We start from the raw sequence: 12,526 nt of genomic DNA, 5'->3' as shown, positions 1-12,526 counted from the left end.
ATGACAAAGTGAAAACGTTTATAACACTTTTAGCAAATGTATTTAAAATGAAATATATCTCATTTACATAAGTAGTCAACCCCCTGAGTCAATACATGTCAATACATGTCTTTCTGGGTAACTCTAAGAGCTTTGCACACCTGGATTGCACAATATTACTTTCAAAATTCTTCAAACTCTGTGAAGTTGGTTGTTGATCCTTGCAAACAGGATGCATGTTTCGGAATATTTTTATTCTGTACAGGCTTCCTTGTTTTTTTCTGTCATTTAGGTTAGTATTGTGGAGTAACTACAATGTTGTTTATCCATCCTCAGTTTTCTCCTAACACCGCCATTATACTCTGTAACAGTTTTAAAGTCACCATTGACCTCATGGTGAAATCCCTGAGTGGTTCCCCTCCTCTCCGGCAACTGAGTTAGGATGGAGGCCTTTATCTTTGTAGTGACTGGGTGTATTGATACACTATTATTGCACACAGAGTGAGTTAATGGGCTTGACTTAATTAGGCTTGCCATAACAAAGGGGTTGAATACTTATTGATTCAAAACATTTAATCTTTTCAATTTTTATTAATTTGTACAAATTTATAAAAAGGTTATTCCACTTTGACATTATGGGGTATTGTGTTAAGGCTAGTGACACAAAAATGTGAAAAATGTGAAAAAAGTCAAGGGGTGTGAATAAAAAAAGTCAAGGTGCTGTAAATCACTTTGCGGGAAGATTTTTATTTGGATCTCCATTAGCTGGTGAAGAAGCTGCAGCTATTTTTCCTGGGGTCAAATCAAATCAAATCAAATGTATTTATATAGCCCTTCGTACATCAGCTGATATCTCAAAGTGCTGTACAGAAACCCAGCCTAAAACCCCAAACAGCAAGCAATGCAGGTGTAGAAGCACGGTGGCTAGGAAAAACTCCCTAGAAAGGCCAAAACCTAGGAAGAAACCTACAGAGGAACCAGGCTATGAGGGGTGGCCAGTCCTCTTCTGGCTGTGCCGGATGGAGATTATAACAGAACATAGCCAAGATGTTCAAATGTTCATAAATGACCAGCATGGTCAAATAATAATAATCACAGTAGTTGTCAAGGGTGCAGCACCTCAGGAGTAAATGTCAGTTGGCTTTTCATAGCCGATCATTAAGAGTATCTCTACCGCTCCTGCGGTCTCTAGAGAGTTGAAAACAGCAGGTCTGGGACAGGTAGCATGTCCGGTGAACAGGTCAGGGTTCCATAGCCGCAGGCAGAACAGTTGGCCAGGTGGACTGGGGACAGGTGGACTGGGGACAGCAAGGAGTCATCATGTCAGGTCGTCCTGAGGCATGGTCCTAGGGCTCAGGTCCTCCGAGAGAGAGAAAGAAAGAGAGAAAGAGAGAATTAGAGAGAGCATACTTAAATTCCCACAAGACACCGGATAAGACAGGACAAGTACTCCAGATATAACAAACTGACCCTAGCCCCCCGACACATAAACTAATGCAGCATAAATACTGGAGGCTGAGACAGGAGGGGTCAGGAGACACTGTGGCCCCATCCGATGATACCCCCGGACAGGGCCAAACAGGAAGGATATAACCCCACCCACTTTGCCAAGGCACGGCCCCCACACCACTAGAGGGATGTCTTCAACCACCAACTTACCATCCTGAGACAAGGCCGGGTATAGCCCACAAAGATCTCCGCCACAGCACAACCCAAGGGGGGGCGCCAACCCAGACAGGAAGATCACGTCAGTGACTCAACCCACTCAAGTGACGCACACCTCCTAGGGACGGCATGAAAGAGCACCAGTAAGCCAGTGACTCAGCCCCTGTAATAGGGTTAGAGGCAGAGAATCCCAGTGGAGAGAGGGGAACCGGCCAGGCAGAGACAGCAAGGGCGGTTCGTTGCTCCAGAGCCTTTCCGTTCACCTTCACACTCCTGGGCCAGACTACACTCAATCATAGGACCTACTGAAGAGATGAGTCTTCAATAAAGACTTAAAGGTTGAGACAGAGTCTGCGTCTCTCACATGGGTAGGCAGACCATTCCATAAAAATGGAGCTCTATAGAAGAAAGCCCTGCCTCCAGCTGTTTGCTTAGAAATTCTAGGGACAATTAGGAGGCCTGCGTCTTGTGACCGTAGCGTACGTGTAGGTATGTACGGCAGGACCAACTCGGAAAGATAGGTAGGAGCAAGCCCATGTAATGCATTGTAGGTTAACAGTAAAACCTTGAAATCAGCCCTTCCCTTAACAGGAAGCCAGTGTAGGGAGGCTAGCACTGGAGTAATATGATAATTTTTGGGGGTTCTAGTCAGGATTCTAGCAGCCGTATTTAGCACTAACTGAAGTTTATTTAGTCCTTTATCCGGGTAGCCGGAAAGTAGAGCATTGCAGTAGTCTAACCTAGAAGCAACAAAAGCATGGATTCATTTTTCTGCATCATTTTTGGACAGAAAATGTCTGATTTTTGCAATGTTACGTAGATGGAAAAAAGCTGTCCTTGAAACAGTCTTGATATGTTCGTCAAAAGAGAGATCAGGGTCCAGAGTAACGCCGAGGTCCTTCACAGTTTTATTTGAGACGACTTTACAACCATCAAGATTAATTGTCAGATTTAACAGAAGATCTCTTTGTTTCTTGAGACCTAGAACAAACTTCTCTGTTTTGTCCGAGTTTAAAAGTAGAACGTTTTCAGCCATCCACTTCCTTATGTCTGAAACACAGGCTTCTAGCGAGTGCAATTTTGGGGCTTCACCATGTTTCATTGAAATGTACAGCTGTGTGTCATCTGCATAGCAGTGAAAGTTAACATTGTGTTTTCGAATGACATCCCCAAGAGGTAAAATATATAGTGAAAACAATAGTGGTCCTAAAACGGAACCTTGAGGAACACCGAAATGTACAGTTGATTTGTCAGGGGACAAACCATTCACAGAGACAAGCTGATATCTTTCCGACAGATAAGATCTAAACCAGGCAAGAACTTGTCCGTGTAGACCAATTTGGGTTTCATATCTCTCCAAAAGAATGTGGTGATCGATGGTATCAAAGGCAGCACTAAGGTCTAGTAGCACGAGGACAGATGCAGAGCCTCGGTCTGATGCCATTAAAAGGTAATTTACCACCTTCACAAGTGCAGTCTCAGTGCTATGATGGGGTCTAAAACCAGACTGAAGCATTTCGTATGTATTGTTTGTCTTCAGGAAGGCAGTGAGTTGCTGCGCAACAGCTTTTTCAATTTTTTTTGAGAGGAATGGAAGATTCGATATAGGCCTATAGTTTTTTATATTTTCTGGGTCAAGGTTTGGCTTTCTCAAGAGAGGCTTTATTACTGCCATTTTTAGTGAGTTTGGTACACATCCGGTGGATAGAGAGCCGTTTATTATGTTCAACATAGGAGGGCCAAGCACATGAAGCAGCTCTTTAAGTAGTTTCGTTGGAATATGTCCAGTATGAAGCTTGAAGGTTTAGAGGCAATGATTATTTTCATCATTGTGTCAAGAGATATAGTACTAAAACACATAAGTGTCTCTCTTGTCCACACAAAACATAGAACATGACATAATACAGAGCCCTAATGGACAGGATCAGCACATTTAAACTAAGAACACTACGACTAAAGAACAGTTTTTAATAAAGTGGCCCACACGCAGACCTGTACTTTGGAGCAACTTACTACCCAGATCAATTTGTTTCCTAGAGGTTACAGTCCATTAAATGCTACAGTATTTATGCATCCCAAATGTGCCATAGTCAAAAGTAGTGCACTATATAGAGAATAGGGTGTCATTTTGGAAGTAGACTCTGGCATGGTCCACACAGATAGTGAGCCAAGCAACTTCCTGAACAACCAGCTGCAGGAGTAACTGTGCTGTCCTACTCAGGACTGTAGTATGCTGCTATGCTGTGCTGGAATGCTGACTTTTGGCCCGTGGATGCAATCTGCAGTCGTCTGGACTCCCCAACACGCATGCCCCTCACTCAACTGTTGTGTAGTCTGCGTCAATGAGGTTCAATTCTGTTCAAATGGCTCATATGGTTTTGTCTGTAATTTATTTGCAATGTGAGAGGAGACCGGGAGGACGGACAAATGTGTGTCAGAAAAGGCACCCTCTTCCTATATAGTGCACTACTTTTCACAAGGGTCCATATTGCTCCGATCAAAAGTAGTGCACTATGTAGGGAATATGGTGCTATTTGGGACTCATCCAGATTGGTGGATGGGACTGGGGGCCTCTCCTCAGAGCCAGGGGAAGTATGCTGACACACTCCTGTGAAATGCTTCTGCAAGAGACATTTATGCCATACTATGCAGACTTCTCAAGAGGTGTTTGTTGTTATTAAGAAGAGAATAGACCAAACTTTAGTAAATGAATGGGTTGACAACAGTATAGATTGATTTTACAAATAAGGTATGACAATTACCAAAACTGTTGTGGCCAGTTTCCTGAATTATGTCAATATAGAGGTGTCCATTATGACAGACCATAGGCCTGCATATGACCTTGTGACTTTTAAGCTGAGAAAACTACACCTAACAACCAAACACATGACATTGAGTATTCTCTTTGTGTATTTTGTTATTTAATTGAGGTCATATCAGTAGTGTTGTTGAGGAAACAGTAGTCTAAGTTCTTATGACTGGGAAGTCATTCGAACAGGCACATGGTTGGTTAACCCCATGCTGGTACTTATTCCCCAATGCTTTTCAGTTAAAACAAATGCTTTCACCAGGCATAATAGTACAATCTAACTGCACTAACGCCGACTGAACCTGTGCTATGATTATCAATCAATCATCCTTTTAGTAAAACATTTTCAAGATGACCCAAAAACATAATAAAATATAAAATAAAACATAAACTATAAAATATAAACAATATAATTACTTCAACCCCCTTTAACTCCACCATCTACCAGAGGACTCAATTTCTTTGGATGTAACCATGCAATTCCATCAGGCATTGGGGCAATAGTCTTGTTAGCAATTCAGACTGACTGGGGACAGTGCGCTCCCTGTTTCCATCGTCCCACCGTAGCCTCAGTCCTATCTATCCACAGCTGTCTAGTATTATTTTGTCATGATGAATTAACTGGAGAATACGGTGGGTCATCCACAATTCTCTTTATAGAGAGCAATGCATGAGACTGAGAGGCACAAATAGGCTTTTTGAAATAATGAGAACGTGCATCCAAGCTCTGACACCCACTCTAAAAAAAAACACCACATAACAGAATCACAAGAGGTTTCTCTGTTTGGAAGAGAACAAACACATTGGTGATATATAACGTATTCTGTTTATTTATTTTCCTCAGATATCCAGCCAAGAAGAAAACAAATATTATTGCAGACTTCCAAAGCGGCCCTCATCTCAAGTGAGCGAAACAGGCTGCCTGCGTTACTCACCCAAGGTCTTCCCAATGTGATTAACATTGTTCCCCCCCCCCCCCCCCCCCCCCCCGTCAGGCAACATGAAAGGGAACGAGCTCATCAGCTTTAAAGAGTGCTCCTTCTTTTTTTGCAATTTACTTAAATCCTGCTTGCTTTAACAGAAAGATCAATTCCCAAACTCCATGGGCCAACATCACTATATTGTTTGTGATGAATAATTTAATTGGTGTGATAACCTTAAACTTTCTGTTTTGCCATACCTGCCTCTCTAATATGTCTCCTCAAACAATGCAGGGAAGATCAACACTGAATCTGTGTGCTTTTGCTTGGGCTTGGCCAAAAGAAGAAGCATTGTCAAACTAGAGTTATTTGCCAATTCTATGTCTCTCAATGTTTGCAGAACTTTCTAAATTACATATGTACTGTTGAATACAAGACACATACCATAGAGACAAAAAAAATACAACTGCCCTCCTGCTAATTGCTTTAGCAATTGAGAAAAACTGTAAAACGAGAGAAATCACAGATTTCACGGTGAAACTAAATGTTGATCTACATTATGCAGTGGTAGGCTACTGTAGCCTGTCTGTTATTGGGTGCCATTATATGTGAGGATGACTTGTCAAATGCCTGTATATCAACTTTCAGTATTGCTCAGTTTGTGCTCACCTCAACAATGGCCTAGTACACGTTCAGGTTGTACAACTGATATACAACACATTTGACACAACAGTTGTGATATAACATATATTTTGTAGTAGTTTATCTGCACACAAACGTTTACACTCCCGTTGTGAAGACAGTTGTCCCTGGAATGATCATAGACATCCTCACTGACACAGGAAGAAAGAGGAGCAGAGATAGTAAGCAAAATAACAAGCTGTTTTCTGATTTCCTGACTATAACTGAATAGTGTTGATGACAGTTTTATAGCATATAAAAAAACGCATGGGAGTCTATGGATCTACACCACTCATCAATGAAACATGCCCCTTGGACTGCTTTCCAACAGATACCAGCACCAGCCGCAGAGTTTTGCTTAGGCTGTTAGAAATTACAGCAACTTCAAAGAAATCTTCTTAAAAGAGAAAGTTAAGAAGAATTAATATTTGATAAAGCTGAATCCCTGCATAAGCACACAGGCAACGAGTGGCTGGTGGTTAACCTCTGAAGAGTATTAAAGACTCTAATATGCCATATTTACTGATATTAAGAATTAAAACAGCATATAATATGCATTTTAAAAATCATTTTACATATCCAATATGATTTTCAGATTGCTGATGTAATATTGGTTTATAGGTCTAATTTGAAATGGCACACCTCAAAGGGCTACAGAACAAGATCATCTGCCACCTTGTGGCTATATGCCCCCACTGCATTGAGAGGACAAATTCCCATAAAATATGTAGAAATATAATTTCTTAGACTTTTATGTATTGTAATTTCACACGTGATGCCCTCATGATACAAACAATTGACGATATGAATTAAGAACAGAAGGAGAGAATCAAGATAGATATTCAAGTATGTGATGAACAATGGTGGGTCAGCCCAGCTGATTTGAGGATGAACTCTCCTCATCAACAAGAAAAGTCTGCTGTGTGTGTGTCCCTTTGGCAGTGTCAGAGGGAAGTATAGATACATTAAATGTTGAAAGGGGACAGTAAAGATGATCTGTTTAGGCCAGAGATATTCAGGCTAACACATCTTTAACACACCGAAGGTCACTGTCCAATGAGCATGCTAAAATGGTTAGAGTACCCCAGCTTGACTGAAGCTGCTACAGTATAGCCAGCCTTTCTGAATAAAACACGGACAAAAATACATGAAAACACGGTGAGACTGGTGGGATTTGTCAAATAGATTCAACATTTTCGTTGTAATCTAATCTGATAATACTAGTAATTGAAATGCATATCAACGAATGGCTAACAGTGCCATGGCAACAATACTACCTGTGACATTTAGAGGCAGCCCTTCAGTACAAGGGATGAAACAAAGGCAGGAGTCTTGTCTGTCCTCTCTTCTCTATCTGTTCCATGTTACAAGCAAACCTCCCCCTTGAACTCTGTAATCGTATGTGTTCTTTCTTGTGCCTCATGATTTAGACCGAATCTCTGCCTCTCTCTTTGTTAAGTGATTTCAGTATAATGATGTAGTTTTCTGTGATGTTCTGACACCATGGCTGGAGGCAGGAGTTTAGTCTGCAGCACACAGGATCACAGAAAGAAGTGAGCCACTGAATGATAGAGAAAAATGGCACGAAGTACCCCAAGGTAGGGAATAAATTGCAGATGATAACTAGTAGTGTGAGGCACAAACAGCATAATATATTGACCAAGGTTTTTGAGCTCCTCGTTTTGCAGACCAAAATCAAACTTTAGGAATGCGCGTACACTTGGCAGACCATTAAAATAATTAGTTTGTGCTCTGAAAACAGAGGCTTGGTGTCAATTCTGATACCTCACACAAAGAGACAGCACACTCTTTGGGAGTGCTTACTAACTACATTGTGCTCTCTCTTCCATCTGAGTGCATACAATAATACTGTATATGTAGGGAATAGAAAGACTAAGTCATAAATAACCTCTCGTCTTATGTGTATTTTTCTTTAAATACATATAATGAATCTCTGAACTCCACCACCGTTAAATAAAGAACTGTGCCTAAAAAAATTAATTGGTATTGCATTGCAAATATTCCAAATTTTACACATTAATGATTAATGATCCACACATTTAATAATTTAATTCCTATTAATATTCAATAGGCCAAATACTTCAGACATTTCAGAATCTGTGTCCACACACTGTTTCTTGTAGATAATGGCTGTTGCTCCCAATATCGTTATCTCCATACTGTGCATACAGTACAAAGACTTTTCTCTAAACATTTGCTTCATTTAATTAATATTTCATAATGTAACAAATGCGAGAGATTAAGAGAACTTGCTATACCCTCCTAAAGGTATACTGTACACAGTGCAAGAGGTTGCATATGTTTCCATATGTTTCACAATATTAAGTTAAGAATAGCTTAGATAAGATATATTATGAGATACATTTTGGTATAACTTATTTTAAATCAAGGTATTGTCTATCAAGGTGGACAGCATGATAGATGACAATGACATATATATTTTTTATGTATTTTTGTGTAAAAGGTCACCTTATAGTCAGTCACAAGGTATACAGTAGTGTGATTTAAGAATGACCTTGCTTTCATCATATGTTAGTTAAATTAGTTTTAAATGGGACATGTAAGATCCAGTGTTAGATTCACATTGGTAGTGAGACAGGACAGCCATCAAACTTTTAGGGATAAAAACATAATTACTACTGAAGAACAAATCCCTGATTCGTCGCTGCAAAGTATTGTTGCCAAGGCACTGTTAGCCAATCCTTGATATACATTTAAATTACTAGTATTATCAGATTAGATTAGATTAGAACGAAGAACAGGGATTGGCTAAATCAAGTCTGACCTGAGAGAAGGAGGAGGAGAAGGGGATAAAACAAGCAATTTCCTAGGTATTACTGCTATAATTGCTCATGGCTGAGGCTATTATTCAGAAGGTTTAGTTTAAATGTAATTGAGGCTCTGTCAGCAATATAATTTGGAAGAAATTCAACCAAGGTCTTTAAAATGAAACCATTTATTGCCAGCTTGTCCTTGATATTGGGATTTATCTTCTGATTAAATATAAATGAGGTCTCATGATGGAGTAAACAAGACACTAAAGATACACAATTTAACAGGAAATGAAATTATCCAGATTACATGATAAGAAATAGAAACATTTGGGTCAAAATAGTAGCAATCCATATGGATGATCTATATGGATGGATGAACCATATGGATACAGGTGCCAATTGGAAGTTGTGTTATACACATTATAAAAACTTCTGTGTTGTTTGGTTGATCCAACTACTGTTTTGCAGGCCTTGGGTCACTTAGTTGGGTTGTTCTCTTTAAAACTGCTGGGTTATTGATGCCTGTTGCTGGTTTATTGATCCTGGGTTATTGAGATATGACCCAGCAGGTCAGCTCAGAAGACTAGAGGCGTGGCTTAGTAGGGGCGTGGCTTTCAGATAGTTATTTTTTTGCTACCTGTGAGAGTAAATGTCATTCTGGTTCATCAGTTGGGTTGAATTATTATAAAAATGGTAAGGCTGACTGCTGACAATTTTGATAGAGCCTATACCAAATCCCAATGTTGGGATATGTAACTATCAAACATCAAAATATGTAGCATGCAAATTATTCACTCAAATCCATGCCCCTCATAGGCAACACCCACTGTATATAACCTACATGCAAACCCAACTGATGGTTAAATTAACTCCTAATTGGGTGATCCAAACAACCCAACGGGCTGGGTCAACGTACACCAGTGTGTGTTCTGTTCAATATTTACCCAGCACTGGATTACCAAAAAACCCAAATTGGGTTGTTTTAAACCAATACATTTTTAGAGTGCATGCTTGACATTATGTAGTAAAACAGTATATTATGACTCTCATTTGTAGCTTGCCACACTTAACTTGAACAATAGAACAGTAACAGTCTACACATCCACTCTGCAACTCTGCCCCCAATATCATTTGTGCGGGTACACTATAATGTTGCAGATAATAATGATCAACACTTATAATATTGCTGTTAAAGAATGTGCATCATTATTTCAGAGTAATTAGCCTGTTGAAAACACACTCCCTTTCAGACACAAGAGGTTTGGAAAATATAAAAAAATGTAATTGTAGAAACATTCAATATGCTGTTTACTTAAACATAGCAACAGCAACGATAACGCGATGGATGGTTGGGGCCATCTGTTTGGGCAAATAATGTAATCACATCAATAATGTATAATCCGTGTGTTATCATCATTATAAAATTTAAATTAGGGTTAAAGCTGACTGGTTTACTTGTGTGAGAGCAGCGAGGCATTAAAAATACAATAGTAGCATATTTTCATCAGTAAAATATTTAATATGGAACATTCTAGAATTCACTTAGTTTCTAGAATGACCAGCTCATTAGGCAAATTAACTGTAATTCCTATTCTGTCCAACAGCTGACCTTGACAGCATAGTCACAATCAGGGGATATAACGATATACTGTACTGTTGGCTACATATCATCTGCCTTAGACCCGTAGAAGAGGATGTTATACACTATAATGCTTTGCTGGCTGGCACCTATCCTTCCTGTCTTTTCGCCGTTCCTCTTGAACTTGATAGATTGGTCAAGATAGACTACAGTAGGCCTACCTGTGCTTTGTCGAGAAATAGTCTGCTAAATTGCAGACTCTGCTGAATATTTTATGCAACTGTAATGAATACACTGCTTTGAAAATGTGCAGTAGCCTTGTTACCAATGACTGTATAAAGTACATGTTACTATGTGTTTTCCTGATTTATTTAGTCACAAACAGAGTCTGGACATATGATACATGATATGTGAGTGGTATTATTAGACATTTGTGAAGTTCTAATAGCAACCCCCCACAGGGTTATCAGTTCTTAGGAGTGATGAGTTCAACAATGATAAAGCGAGTGAGAGACCAGTTACATATCAACTTTGTCAACAATAGATTTTAATTTTTCCATTCCTGACATACAGTAATATAATGTAATTGATTTCAGCACAGTTCAGCCACATGTAAAGTAATGCACAAAGAAACTGTAGGGTATAATAAACTACAAAGAAAAAATATTTCAATTTGTGGTTACGGAGAAGGGTTACTACTTTTTTTGTATTAGCATTAGCTCATTATACTGTACAGGATTAGTGATGGGTCGTGTTTGGTGAACGTTGGGAACCAAATCGCATCGATGAAAGAGCCGTTCATTTGGCTCCCGGATATGCATACTGCTACTGCTGCTTTTTTATAAATAAGTTACAAAATCATTATCTGAAGATGGTGAATCCTCAGTGCAGAAAAACATTAATAGTAGGGAGATCATGTCATTCTGGTCCACGCTCATTTTAGCAGTACGATCCAATAATTTGGCCAAGTAAACATTTATTTGAACATGCATATCACATTCTGACATAATGGTAGCTTACTTTTTTGGCATTACATTGGACATTTGCAATTGTAGGTTGATTTGGGGCCAAATGATCAATGGTGGGAAAAGTACTCAATTGTCATACATGTACTTGAGTAAAAGTAAAGATACCTTAATAGAAAATCACTCAAGTAAAAGTAGGGTCACCCAGTAAAATACTACTTGAGTAAAAGTAAAGATACCTTAATAGAAAATCACTCAAGCAAAAGTGAAAGCCACCCCATAAAATACTACTTGAGTAAAAGTCTAAAAGTATTTGGTTTTAAATATACTCAAGTATCAAAAGTAAATATAATTGCTAAAATATACTTAAGTATATTAAGCAAACCATTTTCTTGTTTTTATTTATGTACTGATAGCCAGGGGCACTTCAACACTAGACATATTTTACAAAGGAAGCATGTGTGTTTAGTGAGTCCTCCTGATCAGAGGCAGTAGGGATGACCTGTGATGTTTTCTTGATAAGTGTGCGAATTTGACAATTGTCCTGTCCTGCTAAGCATTCAAAATGTAACAAATACTTTTGGGTGTCAGGGATGTATTGAGTAAAATGTATTGAGTAAAAAGTATATTATTTTCTTTAGGAATGTAGTGAAGTAAAAGTTGTCAAAAATATAAATAGTTAAGTAAAGTACATATATCCCCCCAAAATACTTAAGTATTACTTTAAAGTCATTACAGTACTTTACACTCCTGCAAATGATGCGGTTATTTTACGTGAACGGAGCCAAATTATGTGGTTCACCGAAAAGACTGGAAATCTCCATCAGTGTGCATGATCCCAATTCTAGCCACAAGACAGCTGCAATAAAAACCTCTTGTGGGTAGTGCTCAAACGATTACGTAATGTCTTTATGTACCTTCGCTATTATGTCCTTTCCCCCCACTCCCACCTGTCCAATAGCCTCGTACGAACCACCGCGAGATCAAGATAGTTCGTGCCCACAATAGAACGTAGGCTTACATTCTGTCCAAATAGAATGTAAACTCGCGAGATCAGGATGGTTTGTAAGAGGCTACCTGTCCAATGCAATGTTGAGTGAAATCTATGTACAGTAATATGTAACATTTGATAG

Source organism: Salvelinus fontinalis, chromosome 5 (genome assembly GCF_029448725.1).
Source record: "Salvelinus fontinalis isolate EN_2023a chromosome 5, ASM2944872v1, whole genome shotgun sequence".
Taxonomy (NCBI): domain Eukaryota; kingdom Metazoa; phylum Chordata; class Actinopteri; order Salmoniformes; family Salmonidae; genus Salvelinus; species Salvelinus fontinalis.
The sequence above is the reverse complement of the archived record's forward strand: the minus strand, read 5'-3'. Positions refer to the sequence as shown.